Genomic DNA, 6926 nt, shown 5'->3' with positions numbered 1-6926 from the left:
ACCCGGCCTTCTTTCTTTTTCCTTCTTGTGGTGTATATGCAAAAGGATTTCATTCTAGAGTCAAGGTGATCAGAGTATCCTGCAGAGATGTTGGAGGTAGAAGAACGGTTATTATTTTTGTTAACATGTTTAGTTATATGTTCTTTGTGAATATATCGTATCGATTGATTTTTTACTAAAATAAGGGCAGCAAAGTTCTTTCCAAGCTGAAAACGACTACATTTTAACTTTTAATGTGGTCAAAGGTCTATGAAATCCTCATGTCTCGATATCTTTACTGTCATGACATTGAAGATGATTGGGGACGACGGTTTGATGCAATGTTGTTAGTTTCTTTTTAATTAAAAAAAAATTAAGAACCATTGCCACATAATTGAAGTTGATTTCAAACGAGAACATGCAGATATTTTACAAATTATTGTTAGCCAATCATTTTACTCATGTCAAACTTTGCTACAGAAAATTTTACAGCAATTAATAACCTCTTAGCTTGCATCCATAGATGAGTAAGTGATGAACATAATTGATAGCCTCTTACTGATAAATAATTTCCATTCTACTTTACTTCTCATCATTCCTACAGTATAAAAACTTGTTAGATTCTATCAACTAATTGGTATTTTTGTGTAACCTACTTTGAATTGTTAACAATCTTCATTATTCTCTTTGAGAGGACTTACCTTTACTCAAGAGCTAGTGACTCCTAGTTCTCATCTCTTTAAGAGACTTTAATAGAGAAGATGGGTATTCAAACAGCCGACTGGAGAACGGGGGAAATTTTTTTTCATTCCATTGGTAGTTTGTATATATGTAGTTTTTTTTAAGATCTTTTTTATATACTGAGGATTTTCTCTGAGTCAATAATTTGTAAAAGTCGATCTGTTCGGAACATTTTGGGGCCAGTTAATAAACCCAGAAAACAATATCATAAGCAACAGATCAAGACATAGTTCTGAATTGTTGATTCTTGTGACTGGTACAAATATACGTTGACATTACAAGCCAAGTAGAAAGAGGATAGTTTACAAAGAAGAGCGTACGCTAAGAAACGCTTCCCTTATAACTCCATGGACGTCTTCTGAGTTGAGAGCCAGGTAACAGTACACCAAGTCCTCCATCTCCTCCCAGCTCCGAATGTCAACCTCGCGAATCATCTCGATGATGGAGTTCTTGAAGTCCCTAAAAGGGTCTGACGAAAGCTTGACGGCACAGATGCTCGTGGCGAGTGCTCCAGAAACATCGGCAGGCAGCCTCGCTGAAAAGCTCAGGTACCTTTCTTCTCTCTTCTCTCTTTCCCGTTGAGCTTCGCAACCCATTTCTTATGTTTCAAATGTTGGATGGCTTGCTGTGAAGGTTTTATGGCACTTGTTCTGGAAAAAGAGTTCCTATACGGGGCCTTTCTATTGGAGATCATATAGGGGACAGAGAGGGGGGTGAAGACACCGGACCTAGTACTTAATCCTTGATATGCTACAAGCTATCGGCTTATCCAGTATTTTCTATCGGTGCAGCTGCTACCATTACAATATGCACTCACTGCTGCACCGGTAGTTAATAGTGATATATGCATCAAGATTCCGTTAAGGCGAAGTGTCTTCGTCTAACATATAGGCGGATATGAGGTGAAGACAACGAACCTAATTGTTGGGAAAGATTGACAAATCCCAGGATAATTTCCCCACTAAATGAGACAAAAATAACACCAAAGATTTTTAGCGTGGAAAACCCTTCAAAAAAGAGGTAAAAACCACGGGACCCGTAGGCCACTTAAAAACTTCCACTATAATAATAATGGGGTTACACACTTCACTCTTAGGTGGATCTCTCACAAAATTGGCTAACAACACAATTTCAATTTGTGGATAGAACTTTACAAATTGGCTCTCTATTTTTCTCTCAGATAAACTCTCTGAGACTCTCACTTTGTTGTTTCTTGTTTTTCGGATGATTGAAAAATGAACGAAGCGTCTTCTATTTATAGAAGAAATCGACCTCCTCTCTCCTCGAAATTCACCATGAATTTCGTTCAACATCTTCCAATTTGTCAAAAGTGCGTGGGTCCCTTTGCTGGTCTTCTTTGTTTTCCTATCGTCCTTCTACTTACTTGCCGACCCCCGTGTTTGACAAAGAGAAAGAAACGAGACAAGCCGCAACTTTTGACAGAGCAAAAATGCCCACCCAATCTTTCGTTCTTTGATTGTTGTCCCATGTGATCTCCACCTTTTTATTTTCTTGCTGGCCCACGTGAACACATGAGGTGGACCAACACTAATGCATTCATAGCTATCAGCTATCAACGTAGTGACTATTATCTATCAATGCGATCGCCAGCGGTGGAACTAATATCTTCATCAAGGTTCGTGCTAGATCAAGTGTCTTAATCGTCTATCGATCTCCCTATACGATTTCTATAGAATTGGTTTCCGTTTGCTGTGCTATGATTCTGGTTCAAGCCGAGGGGTAGTACCACCTAAGCTGTAAGTGGACTGTTGTCATCAATGGTTTCAGCGTCCCTCTGGATTTTGGTGGGCTGGGGTAAGTGGGGATGCTGTGAAGGGGGGGACAAGTGCCGGAATAAATCAAGGCGTGTGGTGGTTTAAGGCTAGCTTGTGGCTGATTCTTGGATTTGTTGGTAGCTAATTTCTACTTCTCGTTCGTTCGTTTTTGATGTTGAACAAAAGCGTTAGTTGTGTTTGGTATTATTTGTTGTCAAGTGAGCATTTTGTGCAGTGATAAAACAACGGAAGTAATAGTCTATCGGCAAGTAACTAACCCTACTAAGGGAATGATGTAGACCTCTAGTCTCTGTTTACCCATTCTCCGCACTCAAGAGTCCGCACTTCACGGTGGAAAAGATTTTTTTGACGAGGATTTGTGGCGAGTTTTTCCTTCTTGGGCAAGGCTCCAACTTGAACGTTGGATGTGGATAGTTTCAGGCACAACTGTAGGTGATGAATATTTTCAATGCGATATTGCATCTCTGACAGCCACCAAGTCATATTTTTCCATCATTTGCTTTCGAGGATATTTGCTAATATTACAGTATTTGAGAACATTAAACATTGACAATTTCTCTATGCCATGCCCAAAAGTTACAACTCCTGTTAGAATTCAAAAAAAAAAAAAAACGATACCTCAAAACAAACACCCGTAAATATATTAAAAATCACAAATTGTAAAATTTTAAAATTGAACTAAACAACTGCACCAAAATTGTACACAACGACATTTACAACAAAAGCAGCTGCATTAGTTTACATTTGCCATGCAATTAGAGTTTACGAGGAGCCGGATAACGCTTTGACTCATCTTGTATTTTGCAAGTAGGTTAGAGTTGCTAAATGCAGACGTAAGCGATACTATGTTCGTATGTATTTTGTAGAGTAGCTGTATACGAATACGTATATTTAAGTGGGAAGAAGTCATGTTGGTCGGATTAGATATCTGGCGTTTTCATTTTAGTTAGACAATAATATGAATGCTACAGAAATCTAGACAACAGGACGATTTCAATTCTTACTCATCTGAAAGTGTGTTTATATATTTATAAGTTTTAATTAATTGGAGAATGAAGAAGAGGACTCAAAAGGTAAATTTCTATACTTTCTTAATCCTCTTAAAATGGACAGATACTGAGGAAAGAGTTTGAGTTTTAAGTTTTATTTTTTTTAAATTATGAGATTATCTTAAGACTTAATTTATATCTGTCATGTAGTTAATAAACATAAATTATAGTGCACCCTCTATTTCTCTAGTTGTCTATAGTTCCATCACATCTTCTTCTTTTTAATTTTCTCTCTTTCAATCTACTTCAATTTCCTCCACTTCTTCGTATCTAAAGCACACAATAATTAAGTTGTCTGACAAAGGGATATCTAGCGGTTAAAGAGAGTTAAGTGCTACTTAAATTACCAGGAAAAAAAAAACTGAAGTAGTGAAATGTTCTCTATTCGTATTTATTTACTTTCTTCTCATAGATATACAAACTTTATTTGAAAATATCACAAAAACACCATGAGGAACCGAAGGTGACGCTGGGATTTTCCCCTCCTGCAGGATAAAAAACGAGGGTTTTGTTAGGTAGAGTAACTCTAAAATATTTTTCTTAGAGCAAATAATCAGAATTTTATCATGACTGACTATTTTAGTAAACTAGCCCTTTTATTTATTTATTTATTTATTTATTTTTGGATAATATATAGCAAAAATTAGCACTTGATGAGCATGTAGAAAATTGTGCATTATAAAGTGGGACGAGTTGTTCCTCTGAAGGAAGATGCATTAGTATTCTAAGTTGCATTAATAAGCGGGGCAACTTGTTTATCATAGGTAGATGCATTATTTTATTTATTTATTTATTTATTTATTTAGAGAAGGTAAGTCCAAAAGATGGTCTCAATTAAATTGCTTCACAGATAATCTGATTGCAGCTACTGTCTGAACCCTCTGGAAGGTCTAAGAGAAAGGTACATTTGTATCTGAGAGCAAATTGAGCTAAGTAATGAGCACATGTATTGTCAGATCTCCTAATATGTCCAACGTATATAACCTCGACAGTCACCAACAATCAGTAACCAACCGAATTAGTGTTTGCGGGATATGCACAACACTCTGAAAGCATATGAACAAGGCATAAAGAATCGCATTCAACATGAATTCTCCTCTAGCCATTTGATTTTGCGACTTGGAGAGCTTTGAGGATATGCCTTCGCTCCGCCAACAAGGGGCGATACCAGAGAGGCGAACTCGCCAAAATATACTAGGCAACAACCCAAACAGTGTCTGGCAATGACCCCGATAGTAGAGGCATCAGGACGAATGGCAATAGGAGAATTGATCTTGATCATCTCATGTGAGGAAACTGACCAAAAAATGGGAGACGGCAGGCCAAGGCTTGCACCAATATCTATCATCTAGGGAGTGTGTTGTTGTGTACAGACTTCCGCGAGAACTAAGATAGTTGATGGCGGTCTTTTGGTGCTTTTACAAACTACGCTGCATCTGGATTTCCACGCAAACTAAGAAATATTAATTAGTCAGCAAAAAGAAGTGCATTGAGACTACTATGAGAGGATGAGAAAGGATACTCAGTTCACATCAGAAGCCGTTTAGGAAAGGTAGTAACCGTCGGAACCCTTAGAGAAGCATGAGCATTAGACCAAAGTTCTTGGAGGAAAGCACAACTAACAAGCACATGGTAGATAGACTCTTATTCCGAGTCGCATAATGGACAGATTCTAGAGTTCGGCACGCAATTCGAGCCAGCACATCTCGGGTAGCCAGGCCATTGTGCAATGCTTTCCAAATGAAGATTTTAGCCCTAGGATGAATCGGTTCTGCCCTTTTGGTAATTTTGGCAATATGGTCGACACGCGAAGGCAACCAGAAGATTATCCTCCCAAAGCGTAAGATAGGTTGAGTTTGATTTGAGTTCACCATCTGTGGATCTTCTCCATCACAATCTCTCTCCCATACAAATCCTGGTCATGAGTAATTGCAATATGCCTACTCAAAATGAATCCCGCGATCGTCGGGCTGAAAGCGGCTTGAATAAGCTCAGTGTTCTAAAGAAATCTCTTCTCTCAAATATTTGTCAGCTGAAACAAGTAGCAGTGACTTTTAGATTCTTATGGAAATTTCCAAGTGAGCTGGCCAGTAGTCTTCGCGTTGGCTTCATGATAACGGATGCCTACCCCCCCCACCACCACCCACCATCACCCACACCCACACCACCCCCCCCCCCACCCACCATATGAGTCCTGTCTGTATCTTCTTCCATGCCACATAATGTATCTTGCTATCAGTTGGATTATAACCCCACCAAGAACAGCGGTAAATGCGATCGAGCTTGTCACACACCTTCATTCGAAATTGCATCGTGCCCATCAGGTCAATAGGTAGAGCAGTTAGGAGTAGACCTTATCAGCACACTTCTACTAGCTTTGGAAAAAGAACTCTGCTTTTCCAACCTGAGAGATGAGATTGAGCGTTAGAAATTAATTCCTCGCAGTCTCTGTTTTAAGTGATTCGTTAACGACAGGTCAATTCAATTTGCAGTCTCTACTCGTAATGTAATATTCATCCCCTAAATTCAGATATCGCTTGCGCATTGAAAATGGAAAGGATGCCTTGTTTCATCTCATCGGAAGTTGAGGAGTCGAAAATGGATGGAGGATTTCGCATAATTAATTTGTGTTCCATGATGCTACCGAAGGTGGTGAGTGTGGCTTTCATCACTTTGCATTCCAAGATATTACATCTTCCAAAGAGTAGAATATCATCCGCCTGTTAGGATTTTTAGATCTCGCAAAAAACCCGAAAAGCCACCAAACGCAGCAAATAGAATCACACAAGATTTAACGTGGAGAATCCTCAAGAGAGAAAAACCACGGGATTAAAATCAATCTACTATTACCTCCAAATTACAATCGTTTGCACGGACAAAGACTGTCAAACCCTCTCTCTCTCTTTCTCTCTACACTTCTTAGTTTTTTTATCCAACAATAGAAGAATATATATAGGGAAATCAAAACCGTATCTCTAGCCTAACTTCCTAATTATAATAAGGTTCAAACTCCTAATCATGATAAAACCCAAACTCCTAATCATGATAGATCTATAACCCTATCTAATTCTCATGAAGTTATACAAAGGATTAAAAACACTATAATAACTTGGAGTTTGAGTTGATACCCAACACCGCCAACATCAAATGGGTGAATACAGGCCCATTTCTACTGATTTTGAGGCATTTAATGATGTAAATGGGTAGAAGTAGGGGTGTCCAAAAATCCCGCTGGCCCAGGCCCGGCCCGGCCTCGGCCCGGGCCCGGGCCCGGCCCGGCCTCGGCCCGGAAACCCGGGTCAAGTCCGGGCTCCGGGCCGTGCCCGGGCCGGCTCTTTGGTGCCCGGCCTGGGCCCGGCCC

Source organism: Asparagus officinalis, chromosome 8 (genome assembly GCF_001876935.1).
Source record: "Asparagus officinalis chromosome 8, Aspof.V1, whole genome shotgun sequence".
Classification (NCBI taxonomy): domain Eukaryota; kingdom Viridiplantae; phylum Streptophyta; class Magnoliopsida; order Asparagales; family Asparagaceae; genus Asparagus; species Asparagus officinalis.
Note: the sequence above shows the minus strand (reverse complement) of the source record.